This window comes from Pseudophryne corroboree, chromosome 12 (genome assembly GCF_028390025.1).
Source record: "Pseudophryne corroboree isolate aPseCor3 chromosome 12, aPseCor3.hap2, whole genome shotgun sequence".
In the NCBI taxonomy this organism is placed as follows: domain Eukaryota; kingdom Metazoa; phylum Chordata; class Amphibia; order Anura; family Myobatrachidae; genus Pseudophryne; species Pseudophryne corroboree.
In genome coordinates, this window is record NC_086455.1 from 73,584,587 (window position 1) to 73,605,765 (window position 21,179).

Below are 21,179 nucleotides of genomic sequence, written 5' to 3' on the forward strand. Positions count from 1 at the left end.
TACTAAGTGCATAGCAAATTTACTTGGCGCAGTCGCAGTGCGGACATTGCGCATGCGCATTAAGCGGAAAATCGCTGCGATGCGAAGATTTTTACCGAGCGAACAACTCGGAATGAGGGCCCCTGTGTCCGCCCGCAATACGTGTAGCCACGGGTTCAAAACTCAGCGAGGTTGCAATTATTATTATTTTAAGGGAAACGTGTCTGTCACTGCATGTTATAGTGCAGAGAGTACATAGGATTACGCTTCTTTAACCCACCTTTTTTCATTTTACTGAACGTATCACCCGGGACAGGCAGTGAAATTCCTGTTAGGTGTGGATTGTGCGGTGGAACCATCTGCTTAGCCCTCAACGCAGCTGCAGCACGCTTCTGTTTGAACAGCTCAGCTTATACAGGTAATGTCACTATTAACCAGAGACCCCGTCCGTCATTTCTCCTCTCCAGGTTTCTAAAAGGAGCTTGTTAACCTCCATGTTACACGACTCTGCGGATGAGAGGCCTGTCTTGGGGGAGGCGAGAGATGTACAGGATACGAGGCGCATTGTACAGCAGTTTGTCTGGTGCTACAGGTAAAGGAGCGCTTCACGTTCCTCGGGGTTTGGCGCCAATGATGTGACGACAGCGACTTGTCCAGTTTCGGATAAGCTGGATGTGCTCCGGTCGGCGGCCTGGAGACATCCGAATACACAATTTCAGGTATCAAGCAATGTTTGTTTTCCTGTCCTTTACCCGCAGATAGCAGGAAACGATATCGGACCTCTCCAAGGGTATACCCCTTGATGTATTGCAGGTCCACGTAGCTGCCGGTTCCTGGGGCTACCTTGCGGAGCGAGCCATCTGAGACAAATATGCGGCAGCAGAGGTTCTACCTTGTCCGGAGCAGGTAGGTTGTAAAACAATTATCCTCTGGGTTACAGGGTTTACATCAGGATCAACTGATTCCTTGGGCAGATCAGAGTTACGATTCTGCTTTATGTTCTTTTGAGATCTCCAAGGAAGTCTGTATACTCGGAACCTGAATTTCCGCTTGAGCTGTCTTAACCCGACGACCTTTAGGGCTGCGGTAGTGACAGACAGATATTGACTCCTAATGGGCAGCAGGGGCGTGGTTCATTACGGGCCTGGTCGAGAAGGATCTTCCTGCCTGGATTTCTCAGGCCATTGGGTAAGTCCACTTTTCTTTTCCCTACTGCTGCTCCAGCTCCAAAATGGACATATGCCGGTCTTTCCTTTAGATCTTTCCGTACCCTTTCCAGGTTTCGAGTACGTGACAGGGACGGTATCTCCGTCTCCAAGGGATCTCGGAGTAAGAGGCCGAGGCAGAGGTTCAGCATCCTCAGACCAGTCGGATTGTAGGTCCTCCAACACACCCACCGCAGGTCGGACCTCCCTCCCACCTGGGAGATCCCCGGGTGGGCGCACGTCGGTGGTTTTTCTGGGAAGCCTGAGTATGCTTGGGTAAGTTTTCTCATCACGGGCGGTTGCATCCTCGATTTTGGAGTCCAACCACCTCAGTGGTCCCTCACCACGGGTCTTCCGGTTTCCGACGATAGTCGCACTGCAGGCGGTGTTCCAGATGCTTCGAACCGCAGGGGTGCTGATCCCTGTTTCCGCACATCATTGGAATCGGGGCATTTTCTCAGGCCTTTGTGTTTTCACGGCCGAAGCCAGATGGCTCGGCCAGGCCTATTCTGAACTTAGAATCCCTTCAGTCTGTGATTGCTAGTTTGGAGAAAAGAGGGTTTAGGCGTCCTTAGTCATCAGGGATGCCGGTTTACTCTTTTCTTCGATTTGTAGTACAGGATACTCATTTCCACTTTCAGACCTTTCCGTTCGGTCTCTCTTCCGCTCCCACCTTGTTCATGGAGGTCACAGGATGGCCCTACTTCAAAGGCAGGGAGTGACGTTTGTTCCCTAACTGGACGATCTACTGCTGGTAACCCACTCTGCGGATTAGGTTGCTTCTGAATATCCGGAGGATCCAGGTCTTCTGTTTCGACACGGGTCCCATTTATGCTCCTCATACTGTTTTCTGTTTTTCCTCCTTTTTTGTTACTACCTCACTTTCTGCAACGCATAAAGGGAGAATGCGCGCTAGTCCTCCCGGTACTCCAGTTTGGCCGCGCAAGACTTGGAAATCCACCCTGCACCTGTTGTCAATAGAGGACCCTTGGCTCCTACCTCTGCAGGAATGTCTACTTCAACAGGGTCCTTTTCTTTGTTCAGTCTTTCACAGGTTTCGTTTAACGGTGTGGCCGTTCACGAGACCTTCTCAGAAGGAAGGAATTCCCTAGTTCAGTTATACCTACTGGGCCCCGATTTCAGAAGTCGGTTACATCGTCTCACTTTTGCCACTTTTGGAAACTTTTTGTGGCCTGGTGTGGATGACGAGGGTTTTTCCCTTCGGTTTTTCATTTAACCGCCTTCTTTGGTTTCTCCGGGTGGTTTGCTCGGCTGCGCTTCAACTAGGTTGACCTGAGTTTCTCTTTCGGTTTTCTTCCAAAGGTAATTAGCCTGGCGGCCGGAAGTTCAGGCTTTCTTGCAGGGAGTACTCTACCGACAACCCCCCTTTCGGATAAGGTTACGGCTGAGCTTCATACTCAGCTGTCATTTCTTCCAGGGGTGATGTCCGCTTTTCATATGAATCTGACACTTGTGTTTTCGGCCCTCTCTGCGGTTTCACCGGATTCGTGTCCTTTGGATGTTGTCCGGGCTCTCCGACTCTCTGTACAGAGGTCTTCGGCTATTCAGCAAATTGATTTCTTCTTTGTTCTGTACGATGCTCCCGTCCTAAATGGCCGGGGTCCCAACAGCCATTGGGCCGTTGGTTACGTCTGACCATCAGACAGTCTTATTTGGCGGTTGCTCGAGAGCCTCTGTTTTCCATTTCGGCGCACTCCACGCGCTCTGGGGGACTTTCGGGGGCGGCTGTCCACGGGGTTTCCGTTAATGCTTTATGTTGCGATGCCGCTTAGTCGGGACATCATACTTTAGTCACATTTGAAGTGTACCTATGATGGAAATTACAGACCTCTCTCATCTTTTTAAGTGGGTCAACTTGCACAATCGGTGGCTGTCCAAATACTTTTTTGCCCCACTGTGTGTGTGTGTGTGTGTGTGTGTGTGTGTGTGTGTGTATATATATATATATATATATATATATATATATATATAAATAAATATATATATATAAATAAAACAAATAGTGAAAGCGCCAGTGTACTTGTGTGTAAATAGTCCAGCAAAGCCAACAGATGATCTGTAGGGAATCTGCACTTATAACCACGTATATCAGGGCCGCTGCTCCCCTACTCCAACTCCAGAAACCCAGGATTCATGGGTATAATTTCTAACAAAAAAGACAAAAGAAGAGGGGGCGCTCCATAGTGCATAAAAGTTTTAATTCAAACAGACAGATAAAAGACTGTAAACTCCAGAGAGATATGACTCGTACCAGAGAATAAAACACGGTGGGCTGGTTACCACACGACATATAATGTTACCATCCAGGCAATACTCGTCCCGCAGTTCAACGACTCTTCGTCAGAGGGCGTGACCTGACATGCACCAGGGCAGCCCAGTGACCTGCCCTGGTGCATGTCAGGTCACGCCCTCTGACGAAGTCTTTCAGACAAAACCGGTCAGGGTGTGATCTGACAGTGCACTCTCTATCTGCACCTCCGGCAATCCCTTACTGTGTCTACGCGATCCAGTGCAGCAGCTCACACACACGGCGGGTCCGTGTGAAGCTAAAACATCTTTTCCGGCTGGCAGCTTCATGTGGTCTGCTCTGGAGAGTCATTGAACTGCGGGACGAGTATTGCCTGGATGGTAACATTATATGTCGTGTGGTAACCAGCCCACAGTGTTTTATTCTCTGGTACGAGTCATATCTCTCTGGAGTTTACAGTCTTTTATCTGTCTGTTTGATTTAAAACTTTTATGCACTATGGAGCGCCCCCTCTTCTTTTGTCTTTTTTGTTATATATATATATATATATATATATATATATATATATATATATATAATATATTTCTCATACGTCCTAGAGGATGCTGGGGACCACATCAAGACCATGGGGGTATAGGCGGTTCCGCAGGAGCCGCAGGAGCCATGGGCACTCTTAAGACTTTTCAATGGGTGTGAACTGGCTCCTCCCCCTATTCCCCTCCTCCAGACCTCAGTTTTAGAAATGTGACCAGGCAGACTGGATGCACTCTGAGGAGCTCTACTGAGTTTCTCTGAAAAGACTTGTTAGGGTTTTTTTTGGCAACAGACTCCCTGCTTCGTGGGACTGAGGGGGCAGAAGCAGAACCAACTTCCTAAAAAGTTTCATGGCTCTGCTTCTGGCTGACAGGACACCAAGAGCTCCTGAAGGGTACTGAACGCTAGCCGTGTCTAGATGCTCACTCCCACAGCACGCCATCACCCCCCTCGCAGAGCCAGAAGTCAGAAGACAGTTGAGCATGAGAAGAAGGAACTTCTATCAAGTAAGTGACGGCTGAGGACCGGCTCGGCTGGCGGGAGCGCAGCGCACCATTGCTGCCCACACACACAGTCACTGCAGGGTGCAGGGGGCAGCAAAAATATACCTCAAAACTGGCTAAAAGGGGGCATAAGGTGCCACTGGCACAGCCCTACCCCCGTCAGTATAAATATTACTATGATAACTGAGTGTAAGGACGCGCCATTGCGGGGGCGGAGCTTCTTCCTCAGGCAGCCAGCACACTGCTCAGCGCCATTTTCTCTCCTCAGGCTGCAGAGAACACGCTGGTCCTCTCCTCCACTTGTGACAAGTACAGGGTGATATTTGGGGGGGCACAGGGCGTTGTGGTGCAGTTTTATAGTGTGATTAACTGTATAAAAGCGCTAGTTGGCTGTGGGCATTCTGTGTTCACACTCATTACAGGCGCTGGGATTGTGAACTGGCTGCTCCTATACTGTGTTCCTCTGACAGATTTCACTGTGGGTCTGTCCCCAAATAAGTCCCAGTGTGTCTGTGAGTGTGCTGTACACGTGTGAGGCATGTCTGAGGCAGGGAGTTCCTCCCCGGAGGAAGCCATTTTAGGGACACAGACTTGTAATGTGGTGGCGCTGCCGGCACACCAAGAGCCTGCATGGGTGAAAGAGATACGTGACAGTATGCATCTGATTAACCAAAGATTAGATAAGTCTGAATCTAAGGCTGCATGCTTGAGAAAATCTGTTGAAGATGTGATTTTTCAGGATTCTGTTATTCCTTATGCAGGCGGCCCCTCTGGGTCACATAAGAGACCATTTGCGAATGTTATTAACACTGATACCGACACGGAATCTGATTCCTGTGTCGACGATAGTGAATCCAGAGAGATAGATCATAAATTGGCGAAAAGTATACAATATATGATTGTGGCTATAAGGGACGTGTTGGAGGTTACAGAAACCACTCCTGTACCTCAGGAGAAGGCTTATTTTTATAAGGAAAAGAAATCCAAAGTCACGCTCCCTCCATCACACGGACTGAATGCTCTCTTTGAAGGGATGTGGGTGAATCCTGATAAGAAATTTCGTATTCCCAAAAGGATTCAGATAGCTTACCCTTTCCCGGCTGAGGACAGAAAAAAATGGGAATCACCCCCTGTGTTAGACGCACTGTCTTTCCAGGTTGACAAAGAAGGTAATGCTTCCTGCACCTGGCACGGCTTCACTTAAAGAGCCGGCAGACCGTAAAATGGAAACAACATTGAAATCCATTTATGGTGCCAATGGTACGCTGCTCAGGCCGACTATTGCCTGCGCGTGGGTGAGTCGCGCTATTGAAAAATGGTCAGAAAGCGTGTCATCAGAAATTGACACAATTGATAAAGATGAGATACTCAAGTTAGGGAATATCAAGGACGCTGCCGCCTACATGCTGGAAACAATGAAGGATATTGGACTCTTGAGTTCACAAGCCGCTACCATGGCAGTGTCGGCTAGGCGGGTGTTGTGGATTCGTCAGTGGAACGCGGATGCAGATTCCAAAATAAACATGGAGGCTCTCCCATATAAAGGTGAGGCCTTATTTGGCGATGGCCTGGATGCGTTAGTCTCAACGGCTACCGCAGGTAAGTCGATATTTTTGCCCTCTGCGCCTGCACCGGCAAAAAAGACCTATCACCTGCACATGCAGTCCTTTCGGCCCAATAAAAACAGAAAGACGAGAGGTTCCCCCTTCTTTGCAGGTAAGGGGAGGGGAAGGGGAAAGAAGTCCGCAGCAGCTCCTGGTTCCCAAGAGCAGAAGTCTACCCCTACCCCTGCCAAATCCTCAGCATGACGCTGGAACTCCCTTGCGGGAGGCTGCTCGGGTGGGGGCACGTCTCAAACTGTTCAGCCAAGGTTGGATTCTGTCTGCCTGGGTCCTTGGGTGTTGTACATAGTATCCCAGGGATACAAGCTGGAGTTTCAAGACGTTCCCCTATGCCGATTTTTCATATCGACCTTGCCAGTTTCTCCGCCAGAGAGAGAAGCAGTAACAGCGGCAATCCAAAAATTATGTCAGGACCAGGTCATAGTCCTGGTACCGTTGTCACAACAAGGACGGTGTTTCTATTCAAGCCTCTTTGTTGTTCCGAAGCCGGACGGCTCGGTCAGACCGATCCTAAACCTAAAAGATCTGAATTGCTACCTGAAAAAGTTCAAGTTCAAGATGGAATCACTTTGGGCGGTGATTTCCAGTCTGGAGGAGGGGGACTACTTGGTGTCGGTGGACATAAAGGATGCTTACCTGCATGTTCCCATTTATCCTCCTCGTATCTGAGATTCGCGGTTTAGGATTGCCATTACCAATTCGAGACGTTACCTTTTGGCCTCTCCACAGCGCCGAGGGTATTCACCAAGGTGATGGTGGAGATGATGGTCCTCTTCCGTCAGAAAGGAGTCAATATAATTCCTTATCTGGACGATCTCCTGATAAAGGCGAGATCCAGGGAGCAGTTGTTACACAACATCTCACTCTCTCTGTCGATACAACACGGGTGGATCATAAATTATCCAAAGTCACAGTTGGAACCGATGACAAGGTTGTTGTCAGGAATCTACATTCTCCATCGCATCACTTCCAGTGAACAGACGTCTCCTGGCTTCAGTCCTCTGTCCTCAGAGTATCCTGTGTGAATTGGACCTGTGGAACTACAGGTCCCAGCAGTTCCAGTCTTCAGTCTCCTGCAGCCTACAGCTCACTGTGCTCCACCTAACCAGTTCTATCTTTTGGTAATCACTGGTTTCAGCCAGCAGCCTGGAGTACACAGTGCTTCTAGTTAAACAGCATTAACTCCCGGTGCACTACTGATCCCAGCCAGCAACCAGCGGTGCATTGCATTAAATCTCTACAGAATTATTCTCCCGGTTAATCACCAGCTCCAGTTAACTCTCAGCTGATCTGGGCACCCAATCCAGGAGGGTGTGCTCACAGAGATTCATCCAATCATCACAGAGCAAGGGGTATAAACTCCAGTTCCTGGCTCATTCACATTGCCTCGGACAACGAGTCACATTTGGTGTGTCAAGTCTCCAGTGGTTCCTCGTGTTCCAGTCTCCAGTGGTTCCTCGTGTTCCAGTCTCCAGTGGTTCCTCGTGTTCCAGTCTCCAGTGGTTCCCCGTGTTCCAGTCTCCAGTGGTTCCTCTCATCATTTCATTCCACTCATCATTCTGCATTTCTCCTGCTTGTTCCAGACTCCTGCCACAGTTCATCAGCAGAAAGAGACTCTCCTCAGGTGTTATTCATTGTCTAACTTGTGCACCTTGTTACCAGCATTCCATTCTGTGCATTGCATCCAGCACTTAACAAGCATGCTGAGTTAGGACTGTCTCCTGCCTGGGCCTTGCTTGGCTAAAGAACTTTTATGTTACAGAGACTGTGTGCTTTTGCAAGTATTACCGGAGTTCTGTTTTCTAAACCATTTACATTCATTTATCAAGTTATTCCACGTTACCGGAGTTTTGCTTTGTTTCAATTATTATTTACAAATCCGTTTACATCCAGCTACCAGGTTATTTGTGTTACCAGTGACTTTATTTTGCCTAAAACCATTTGCATCCAGTTATCAAGTTATTTTCACGTTTTGTTGTCAGAGACTTTATTTGCTTTAAACCTTCTGCATTCAGCCATCAACTTATCACCAAGATATATTTGTGTTGCCAAAGACTTTTTATCATTACCTTGGATTCAGTTACCGTTTCCCATTTCATTTCTGCTACTACCATCTATTATTATTCTGTGACTTTTGTGTTTATTAAACATCAGCGCATATGCGCAGGACTTTATTCAGTCTCCACGTTTCATACACTGACCCACTAGTGCCCCCTCCGGGAACAGACTAAATCAGAATCCTGACAGCCTGACAGTTGTCTTTCCTCGGGATGATTCTGGACACGGAAGTTCAGAGAGTATTTCTTCCGGTGGAAAAGGCTCTGGAAATACAGAAAATGGTAAAACAGGTACTGAAACCATCCTGTGTGTCGATCCATCAGTGCATTCGGTTGTTGGGGAAGATGGTGGCGGCCTACAAGGCTATACGGTTTGGCAGGTTCCATGCCAGAGTATTTCAGTGGGACCTGTTGGACAAGTGGTCGGGGTCACACCTGCACATGCACCGAAAGATAATCCTGTCGTCAAAAACCAGGATTTCACTCCTGTGGTGGTTACACAGCTCTCACCTACTAGAGGGATGCAGGTTCGGTATTCAGAACTGGGTCCTGATAACTACGGATGCAAGTCTCCGAGGCTGGGGAGCTGTCACTCAGGGAGAAAACTTCCAAGGACGTTGGTCACGCCAGGAAGCCTGCCTTCACATAAACGTGCTGGAGCTGAGAGCCATTTACAACGGCCTTCAACAAGCGGTACATCTTCTTCAAGACCGTCCCGTGCAGATCCAGGCAGACAATGTAACAGCAGTCGCGTACATAAACAGGCATGGCGGAACGAAAAGCAGAGCGGCAATGGCAGAGGCGACAAAAATCCCGCTGGGCAGAAAAACATCTACGAGCTCTGTCTGCAATATTCATTCCGGGAGTAGACAACTGGGAAGCAGACTTCCTCAGCAGACACGATCTCCATCCGGGAGAGTGGGGCCTCCACCAAGAAGTCTTTGCAGAGGTGACAAGTCGTTGGGGAGTTTCTCAAGTAGACATGATGGCATCTCGCCTCAACAAGAAGCTTTAGAGATACTGTTCCAGGTCGAGAGACCCTCAAGCAGTAGCAGTGGATGCACTAGTGATCCAGTGGGTTTTCCCGTCAGTATATGTCTTCCCTCCACTTCCGCTGATCCCAAAGGTACTCAGGATCATAAGGCAAACAAGGGTTCGAGCAATCTTCATTGCCCCAGACTGGCCAAGGAGGGCTTGGTACCCGGATCTTCATGAGTTGCTCATAGAAGATCCTCGGCCTCTTCCTCTTCACGAGGACCTGCTGCAGCAGGGGCCGTGCATGTATCAAGACTTACCGCGGCTACGTTTGACGTTCTATCGGTGAGTTGTGGGTTCTACCACACACGTCGATCAATTGTGAGCGCCGGATCCTAGCCAGGAAGGGTATTCCCAAGGAAGTCATCCCCACTCTTATTCAGGCCAGGAAAGGGGTAACGTCGAAACATTACCACCGTATTTGGTGAAAATATGTGTCTTGGTGTGATCCAAGAAGGCTCCTACGGAAGAGTTTCACTTAGGACGTTTCCTCCATTTTCTACAGGCTGGTGTGGAAGCAGGCCTCCGATTGGGATCAATCAAGGTCCAGATTTCGGCCTTATCAGTGTTCTTCCAAAAACAATTGGCCTCTCTTCCAGAGGTTCAGACCTTCGTGAAAGGGGTTCTGCACATCCAGCCTCCATTCGTGCCTCCAGTGGCACCAAGGGACCTTAACGTGGTGTTGCAGTTTCTTCAATCAGATTGGTTTGAGCCTCTACAAGAGATAGAGTTGAAGTTTCTCACTTGGAAAGTGGTGATGCTTTTAGCCTTGGCATCCGCAAGGCGGGTGTCTTAGTTGGGGGCCTTGTCTCACAAGAGCCCTTACCTGATCTTCCATGAACATAGGGCAGAGTTGAGAACTCGACAACATTTTCTTCCTAAGGTGGTTTCATCGTTCCACATAAACCAACCTATTGTAGTGCCAGTAGTTACTGACCCATTCACTGAATCAAAGTCTCTAGATGTGGTTAGAGCTTTGAAAATCTATGTGGCTAGAATGGCTCGTATACGGAAAACAGAGGCACTGTTTGTCCTGTATGCTCACAACAAAAGCAGACTATTGCACGTTGGATCAGAAATACGATTCAGCAAGCTCATACTACGGCTGGATTGCCGTTACCAACGTCGGTAAAGGCCCACTCCACTAGGAAGGTGGGCTCATCCTGGGCGGCTACCCTGGGGTTGTGCTCTCTTAGTTCAGCATGTTGCTGCAATTAATTCATGCCTGTTGGCGTGTGTTATGTTAAATGCCATGTGTGCGGCACGGTTGGGGGTGTGAGTTGGTATGTATCTCACCACTAGTACTGAAGTAAGTCCTTCCCTCGAAATGTCCGTCTCCCTGGGCACAGTTCCTATAACTGAGGTCTGGAGGAGGGCATAGGGGGAGGAGCCAGTTCACACCCATTGAAAAGTCTTAAGAGTGCCCATGGCTCCTGCGGTACCGCCTATAACCCCATGGTCTTGATGTGGTCCCCAGCATCCTCTACGGACTAGGAGAAAAGGATTTACCGGTAGGTATCAAAATCTTATATATATATATATATATATATATATATACACACTGTTAAGTTCGATTTACTTACAAGGAAAAGCAATACCTAAACACACTGTGGTTCGGACAGCTGCGGCCGCTAAACGTAAACAATAACCTCTAAGATGTGTATGCACGTTGCGTATACACGCCGACACGCAGCGACACGTGTGGCCGAATACACCTTATTCCCCAAACAAGAATGGAATGCGACACCAGTAGTTAAATGTTATGTTGTGGTCCAACACATCAACAATATTTACTCAAAAAGATACAAGTAGAAAATACAACATCACAGAGAAGAGATGCAACCAATACGTTTGTTCGTCAGCGCTCCCGGATCCAGGTCTCAGTCAGTCTTAGCAAGATGACCTCCAGGGAATAGACTGATGCCTGGTCAGGGAGCCTCTCTTTTATACAATGGGTCCAAAATACAATACAAAAGGAAATGTAAGCTCTTCTTCCATAGGTCAAGGGGCAGGCCATTTACAGTACATGAGGGGTCATAGGTTGGTTTGAATAAGTGGGCGATGCTTGGTCCAGGTGTGCTTGCTGATCTCCACCACCGGGTTCCCACCAAATATCAAGAGTACAGTATCTACAGTATTGGTTAATATTACAATTCTGCGCATATCTATGCGCAGAAACATGCGATTAACTGCACATCACAATCGGAATATAGATATCAAAACATCTGGATAACAAACACTGAGTCCTAATCTTGTTCTGTCCCCTCACATCCTGTAAAGCTGGATATCTCCATTGTTCTATCCTCTGAGTAAATGTAACTTGCTGGCAATGTGTGTGTGTAGAATATGTGTAAATTGTGCACTATATGAATTGAATATTAAATATGTCTTTGTAGCTTTTCTGTGCGTATGCATATGCTACCGTACATGCTCATACCACGCGCCAATGTGCAAGGCACGTGAACCAGTGCACGTGGCGTGCGGGTATGCGTACGCACAGCAAAAACGCGCACGCACAGAGGCCACTCTGTGTGGTGTTTGCACTTGAAGTGTGTGTATAATATTTTCGACTTCGACAATATATATATATATATATATATATATATATATAGTGTCAAAGTCAGAAAAATATCTCTATGCACACTGCCATATTTGCACCTCACACAGGTCTGCGCTGCGCATGTGTGCGCTCTCCCGTGCGTGCGCATACTCGCTGTTGCGGGCACCCGCGGGCCTGCGGTATGTGCATTTACGGTAGAGTTCATGTGTTCGTAGCGTGCGACTCAATCGTTACATATTTTCACTATATAATGTATTTTGTAGATCATGGTCCCTTTGATAGATTCTGAAAGTTTGGTTAATGTAGAATGTTCATGAACAGAGAAATCCCCCTTTGTTTGATACGAAGGGTCAGACAGGAGTAATACAGTGGTGTTTAGTATCCATCGGAAGAGTATTTAATTAGCAATATTCCGGTGTTGGTTTGAAGCGGATTAATCGCTCGTGCGAATAATTATGGACATAAGAAGTTTATGTCCATTTACTATTATTTGCACTTAATTATCCATGCGGCGGGAAACCCAGTTTCCCTCCCACCTGAGCTGTTGGAAATAGTCACAGCCCACCTGTATGAATCAACCTATGACCTTTTGTTATAATGCGAGGAGGAATTCCTGTGTCCAATGAACAATGAGATTGTAGGGACCATTGAATTGTATTGTGTGTGGGGCATAAATAGACAAGCCGATCACATCCAGCTCACTCTTCAACGGTTATCATTGCTGAAAATCGGGAGCTGGATGTCCAGAGGCGCATGCGATCGTTTCCTTTGTGCGTAAGTTTTCTCCGTAATCATATTGTCTTTCCTTGTTGTTATGGGCCATATCTCTCTCTCTCTCTTCTCCTTTTTCTCTCGTAATCCCTTGAACGTAATAGTATTGTATTGTATTTCATGTATAGTTATCTGGTTAGGTAGTCTATGTTATATTGTAGTGTATGACTTGTATTGTGTTAATTCTTTTGCAAGTATATCATTCATAATATATATATATTAGGCGTTGGACCCTAAGCACGGTATCTGTGTATTTCTTATAGTGTTAAGTATTCTCAGAGCATCGGTGACGCTCAAACAGCTTTTAAGTTAATAAGGTTAGACTGTGTTGCATCTACACCCTATCTCTACACAAAGGTTTTACAGCATATTACATTGTTTATGGTTTAGATATAAAGGTTTAACATTGTGAGCGTCTGCGCCGCTCGTGATCTCCTCGTGGTCTCGAGCGTCCGCTACGCTGATAGCGTAGCATTACGGTAGTCGCTCACCTATAAGTGTGCCCGATACCAACAGCGTATTCTCGTGAGCGTCTGTATCGCTCGAGCAGCCCGCTCCCGATACAGCGTCCGTTACGCTATAGTGAACCATTACGTTAGTCGGCAGCCAATAGCGTGCCTGCCTGTGATCTCTTTGCCGTGAGCGAACGTGACGCTTGAGCGTCTCGACCACGGCTAAGCGATTGTTACGTAACGAGCGTACCCTTACGGTACTCCATACATAAATAGCGTACAGTGTTCTTAGACCTCATAAAGGGTTTTATATAAGATAAATATTTAGCTTTATCAATTGGCGGCTCGTCCTGTCCTTCACATATCTCTGCTAGGTAATTTCAGCAGACATTATCCATCAGCAAAGGGCGGGAGATCATATTCTTCGCAGTGCTGACGGGATAAGCGTCTGCTTCGCTTAGTAAAGGGTGCTGAAGGAATCCGGGAACCGGAGGTAAGAACAACACGCTAGTATCTTTTAAAACTGTTTTATTTCTGTTTTGCGTACACACGCATATAGCTGCATTTCTTTTTCGTGTATTTTCATATCACTCTCCTGTTTGCCATTTCACAATTGATAACGTGCTGAGAAAGATTTGTGCTATTGGTAGTTAAAGAGTAAAAACGATACATTAAGGGGTAATTTGTAAAACACACGCACAGCTTCGCCTGAGATACAAGGAAAGACCTGTGTGGTGCTTGGTAGATGATTACAGTTAAAGATCATCTACATTGATAAACGTGCTAATTGTATTTTTGCATGGCCAGCGTACACGTGTCTCTAACAAAAGGCTGAGACTCGCGAACGCAACACAAAGGCCGACGCACGCAGCGTATATTACGCAACGGAGCGTCTGGGTACGCCCACCGAAACTCAAATCGCACAATAGCATTGTTTTAGTGGGGGCGGTATAGCATAGCCACGTGATAATAGCACAAATTGATTTCAGTTTTTCCAAAACTTAGTTTAAATACCTTACTTTACTGTAATGCCTCTGGGGACAGCTATCAGACTACGGGAAATGATTTTTCTGATCAGAAAACTATAAGAATGATAGTGGGTTGAAAACGGTATGAGTGTATTGAATCCCGCTTTGTGAACTGAGTGATCTGGGTGATCTTTGGTGGAACGTGATGAGCACGGTCTGAGTGAAAACGTGCAACAGAGTTTTATGAGCACGGTCTGAGTGAAAACGTGCAATAGAGTGTGATAAAGTTTTCGTTGTATTACGCTTTGGCTGTTTTGGAGCACAGTAGGGAGACTCCAATGATCCTACCATTTATGGGCAACAAGTGTCTATAAGTGGTACGATTGGACCGCACGGTTGTATGTGTGACCAATAATGCAACGTGATATGAGGTAGTATATCCATACGTAAATCTAGCCCTCATACGTGTTGTAGGGAGCACATGCAAGCGTGATTTGTGTAAAGTTTCTCAGGAAAATCTCTAGAGATAGGGCCTGTAACGGTTACACGTGTCTGCTAGAAGGCGGACCGGAGATACCCGGAGCAGAAGAAGTTCAGTGGAAGAGCTTTAAGGATTTCCAACGTAGACTGTGTTTGGTGCATTTTAGGAAGTTTTTTTTTCTGTGTTAAAAGAGGTCCACAATGGAAGCCAAGTGCACAACACAGGGTTCAGACTGCAGAGGCTTGCAGACCCCGAGGGTTTGCTCGGTTAGTAATGTGGAGGAGGTATGGTCCCCACACTTTTGTGATGAATGGACACGAATGACTGCGGGGGATAAAGCACCATTTCCTGGGATAGGTAGTTTTGACTTAGAGGTATTGCATAATTTAAGGCGGAGGATCTGTCTCATAAAATCCTGGAAACAACGGGTTAAACATGATGATTGTTTGCAGTTATGGCTACAGGAAAGTGAAATGCAAAGAAATTTAACTTACATACCTAACTTTCATCTTGAGAGGAGAGACATGGCAATGGAGAGGATTATGGTTGCGGAGAAAGGCACAATGAGGTGCGATAAAAGTGCACTTAGTAACTATATTAAGAATGAATGTAACAAACGTAATAAGGTTTATAAAAATGAAAGTGTTAAATGTACAACTATTAACCCATGCAAGTCGCACCCCTTGTTAAACTTTCCTCAGGAACACCAACAAGAAAGTGAGCCCAGCACAATGTCGGAGCCTTTTCCAGCAGCCATCACACAAGACATCCAGGTGGACGCGACCAAATCGGTAAAGACTGTAATCAAACCCCCTAACGGAGGGTCAGGTGAGGTCGTGTCCACAGGTACGTATGGTATTCTACAACACGCACAAACAAATGTACCTCATATCGTGGAATCAATTCAGAATGACGTTACTGGACTTAATCCTGTCAGGGTAATTGCAGTACCAAATGGGAAAACTGACTCTTCAGGAGTCACTCCTGTCAGGAACATCGCCATGTACTGCCCCTTTTCCCGAACAGAATTAAGAACAATTCTGTCTGAATTTCCTGATCCCAGGAAAGACTTAGTTGCTTGTCAAAAATACATAAGAGTGCTAGGAAACACTGCAGAGCCAAATAACAAAGATTGGAGGACAGTTTTGAGGGCATGTTTACCCCCCGATGTTGATTCATTGAAATTTATTGCTGACTGTAAGCTAGATGAGGAAGTACCACTAACAGACAAGTATAACCAAGATAATGTAAAAAGAATCAATCTACAGTTGAAAGAATATTTTCCTACAGTAGTAAAGTGGAATAAAATCTTTACAATAAAACAAAAAGAAGGTGAATCCGCATCAGAGTATTTTCACCGGGCTCTGCAGGATATGGCTAGGTACACTGGTATAGATGACATTGAAACTAACGTACACCACAGAGAGGTAGCTGTGTCCGTATTAATGGACAGCTTAAAAGACACACTAAAAATCAGGGTACAAACCTCCATACCTCACTGGAGAGGCATCTCGGTGGCTGCATTAAGAGAGTCCGCTATCGAGCATGACCGCAATATCCAAAGAACCAGGGAAGCGCAGGGAGAACGGTTGATGGCGATGAGCATCCGAGCGTTTGAGGAGGCATCAAATCAACCAAGACTTCAGGTCATTGACACTTGGAGGAAACCAAGGATTTGTTATCATTGTAGAAGAGAAGGGCATTATGCCAGCAACTGTAATAACCCACATAAAGTTAGACCCCCTAGACCAAGAAATGAGCAAAATTATAACACACACAAACAGGGATCATATAGGAAGAATTTTGAGCCACACCCATAATGTGCAATCAGGAAAGGTGATCATTAGGACTGATGGTAAGCCTGAGGTTATAGTTAATAAATTGGGAGGTCATTCCCTGAAGACACAGGAATGACCGGGTGAAACGTTGTAAAATGTATCTGTGAAATGTTTCTTTTTCTCTCTCCCCATCTCTGACGATTATTGGTAGGATTCAAACATTGCATATATACTTGGTCTTTGCAGAAGTCTACCAAACCCCAGCATGACCTATCCGCATCAATGTATTCTGGCCAGATACAGACAGTGGAATATGGAAGTGCTGGGGGGAGGGACTGCGCAAGGAAACCATTGGACATGTAGATATGACAGCCTGATGATCTGACAATGTTTTAGAAAATGTTTATGTTTGAAAAATGTTTTTTCCCTGTTGTTGTTCTCTGTTGATTTATGTGATATATACATATATGAATTGTTCTCTCTCTCTTTTTTTTTTTTTTTGTTTTCTCTCTTCTCTCTCATGTTTTCATGTTTTAAAGATGGTATGTCACACCTCAGTTAGGCAAATGGTAATGCAAGATTTTTGCTCCTTACAGAGAGATCGCTGGTTTGGAAGGAATATTGCATCACCGGAATGTTCGTTTGGAAGACTGAGAGACAGCACCTTTGAGATGACAGCAGAACAAGAAGAACAACAAGACTAGAGAACTTAATTATCGTAACAAGTTTCTCTCCCCCTCAAACTGTTTTCCTGTACCCCCATTACAAATTTCTTCTTTTCTCCTCCTGTAAGATGGACTTGCCCCAAGAGACTGTGATCTGGATTTTCCTGTTGACCATGATGTTGACCAGAGCAGTCTGTTCCGGCGAGAGTACCAGTGAGGTCGAGAAAGGATCCAGAAAGGTTCCGATGACTGAGACGGAGGTGTAAATTTCCAATAGCAACACAACCACCAAGCAAAAGGCGAGTACCGGAAACGATCTAGCAGCCATGTTATTTGTAAACATTGTTAGCTGAAAAGAAAACTGTATCTGTAGGCTCTGTGACAATGTAGTTGAGGATGGGTGCATCAAGAAATGCCAATCCAGTTTTAATATCCACATGGACCGGCATCCATTGAGTGACTATCACTCTTTAGTGGGTAGTGTGTTAAATCAAACAGATTGTTGGGTATGCTCTCAAGTACCTCAAGGTCATAGCAAATCAGGACTAGTACCATTTCCTTTAACGGTAGGGGAGGTACTTGAGCTAAAGGGTGGGAGACCGGTGGACAGGAGGTTTAATATCTCCAGCCCTCCTAGTTTGAAGCTCCACCAATACCATGTGGATAGGTCCCTATTATGTTTTAACATCTCCAATCCCCGAAAGCCGGGAAATTGGGAAGTGTCATGGAGTAACCAAACCATGACCTTTTCGCATAGAGCAGATAGAATGCCTACAGATACAGAGCTTATACGCCACATAGCCAGTAGAGGAAAATCTTTCCGATATAGGTATACCCTAGGAAGTAGGATTACGAGAGTTGGAGAGGTATCACCAGGATACTGTGCACATATCGTACAAACTGATACGTGTACTAAGCAGATGGAAGAATTAGGGTTAGGAGATTTCACATGGAAGGTGTGTAATATGGTTATGTCCTATTCCGTCCCATATGTCCTCCCCGATGATGCATATTTCATATGCGGGAGAAAGGCGTATAAGTGGCTTGCCCCAAACTCTGAAGGATTGTGTTATATTGGAAAAGTACTGCCTGAAGTAATGACTGTATCACATGACAAAATGAAAGACATACACCGTGTTGCCCAAACTCCTTATACTCACACCCATTACGAGCACGTAGTTAAACGGCACCTGATAGAAAGAACAGAGCATCCGGCCTCTGACATGATCCATGAATCCACCGGGATTCAGTTTCTAATCGCGTTAGACATCACTCGCACCGCCAGAGGAGTGTTGAATTATAAATACATATCTGCGCTTGCAAATTTGTTAGACAATATCACAGAAATGTATGATGACACGTTTAGGTATACTGGAAGAGAACTTCAAGCTTATAAAACAGAACTGGTACAGCATAGAATGGTTCTTAAATACCTCACAGCAGTGACAGGCGGATATTGTGTCACACTGGCAACACAATACGGCGTGAAATGTTGCACATATATTACGAATAGCACCGAGGACCCGGTCGAGGTCATAGACCAAAAGATGGACGATATTCTCCAACTGAAGTGGGAATTTCGCAGGAGACACAATCTCACTCTTGCTGCTGTAGGTAATGAGCTGACTGGTTGGGTGTCATGGTTGAACCCGCGAAATTGGTTTTCTGGTTTAGGAGAATGGGCTCAAGGAGTCATAATGGATATTGGGAAGTTTCTCCTATGTATCTTAGGTGTTGTCATATCAATTGGTTTGATATTTAGATGCGGTCAGGCTTTAATGAAGTGCAATCGTCGTACTAGGGTAATGAGTTTAAGGAGTGAGGAAACTGTAATTCCCATGGATTTGATTTATGACCCAACGGTAGAAACAATGATGTAATGAAAATGCGATTATACGGTCCGTTTCTTTCACCTGTTTTTCCGTTTTTCTCCAAGGTAAAAAGACCCACTTGGACGAGGAATTTGATGAGCCGATATACAGACAACGGATGGATTAAAGAAGAAGTTTTGACAACCTGATACACAGATTTTTGATGAACTTTGCCATAGATCCCCAGTTTCCCTAGAAATTTTAAAATTACGCTAGCCCAACACTTTTGTAAATCTATGGACATTGACAAAGCTTTTGCTCGCACCTTATGGGCAAAAGCACAAAGAAGACTGCATTCAACAGACACCGAACAAGACTTCAACCGACAAATGTTCATTTACCTGACATAGAATACCACTGCATTTACCATAAGTGTTCTTTATCTTCATTTCTACAACCCTCAGGTAATGACACACATAGTCGATAGGGAATACAGGCACAGATATCAGCAATCACATATCTCCCCCATTCATGTATCATCAACTAAAATGTGCTCCCCCATTTTGTTACAACCACAGCCGAAAAGAGCTCGGTAAAGTTTGACAGCCCATCCACAGACCCGTACCGCGGGATAAGAAGGAATTCAAATGTATACTTCGCAATACCTCGAAGCTTGATTTAAAACACGTACGGCACGATGATACATGACCCCCAAGCACGGATTCATACACACATGCTTCTGCTATCTCACTAGGTCATACCCTTTTCCTACCTTCTCCTCTCCTCCCCTACCCAACCATGTAAATGTTATAACCCCTGACATATATTTTTCTCTTTTTGAAATGTTTTAGGAAGTGGCAGTTATTGTTGACTGCCAAAGGGTGGACTGTCAAAGTCAGAAAAATATCTCTATGCACACTGCCATATTTGCACCTCACACAGGTCTGCGCTGCGCATGCGTGCGCTCTCCCGTGCGTGCGCATACTCGCTGTTGCGGGCACCCGCGGGCGCGCGGTATGTGCATTTACGGTAGAGTTCATGTGTTCGTAGCGTGCGACTCAATCGTTACATATTTTCACTATATAATGTATTTTGTAGATCATGGTCCCTTTGATAGATTCTGAAAGTTTGGTTAATGTAGAATGTTCATGAACAGAGAAATCCCCCTTTGTTTGATACGAAGGGTCAGACAGGAGTAATACAGTGGTGTTTAGTATCCATCGGAAGAGTATTTAATTAGCAATATTCCGGTGTTGGTTTGAAGCGGATTAATCGCTCGTGCGAATAATTATGGACATAAGAAGTTTATGTCCATTTACTATTATTTGCACTTAATTATCCATGCGGCGGGAAACCCAGTTTCCCTCCCACCTGAGCTGTTGGAAATAGTCACAGCCCACCTGTATGAATCAACCTATGACCTTTTGTTATAATGCGAGGAGGAATTCCTGTGTCCAATGAACAATGAGATTGTAGGGACCATTGAATTGTATTGTGTGTGGGGCATAAATAGACAAGCCGATCACATCCAGCTCACTCTTCAACGGTTATCATTGCTGAAAATCGGGAGCTGGATGTCCAGAGGCGCATGCGATCGTTTCCTTTGTGCGTAAGTTTTCTCCGTAATCATATTGTCTTTCCTTGTTGTTATGGGCCATATCTCTCTCTCTCTCTTCTCCTTTTTCTCTCGTAATCCCTTGAACGTAATAGTATTGTATTGTATTTCATGTATAGTTATCTGGTTAGGTAGTCTATGTTATATTGTAGTGTATGACTTGTATTGTGTTAATTCTTTTGCAAGTATATCATTCATAATATATATATATTAGGCGTTGGACCCTAAGCACGGTATCTGTGTATTTCTTATAGTGTTAAGTATTCTCAGAGCGTCGGTGACGCTCAAACAGCTTTTAAGTTAATAAGGTTAGACTGTGTTGCATCTACACCCTATCTCTACACAAAGGTTTTACAGCATATTACATTGTTTATGGTTTAGATATAAAGGTTTAACATTGTGAGCGTCTGCGCCGCTCGTGATCTCCTCGTGGTCTCGAGCGTCCGCTACGCTGATAGCGTAGCATTACGGTAGTCGCTCACCTATAAGTGTGCCCGATACCAACAGCGTATTCTCGTGAGCGTCTGTATCGCTCGAGCAGCCCGCTCCTGATACAGCGTCCGTTACGCTATAGTGAACCATTACGTTAGTCGGCAGCCAATAGCGTGCCTGCCTGTGATCTCTTTGCCGTGAGCGAACGTGACACTTGAGCGTCTCGACCACGGCTAAGCGATTGTTACGTAACGAGCGTACCCTTACGGTACTTCATACATAAATAGCGTACAGTGTTCTTAGACCTCATAAAGGGTTTTATATAAGATAAATATTTAGCTTTATCAATAGATAGATAGAATAGATATATATATATATAGAGAGAGAGAGAGTGTGTGTGTTTAACAGGATATACTGTTTGGTATTTTTTTTAGTCAGGTAC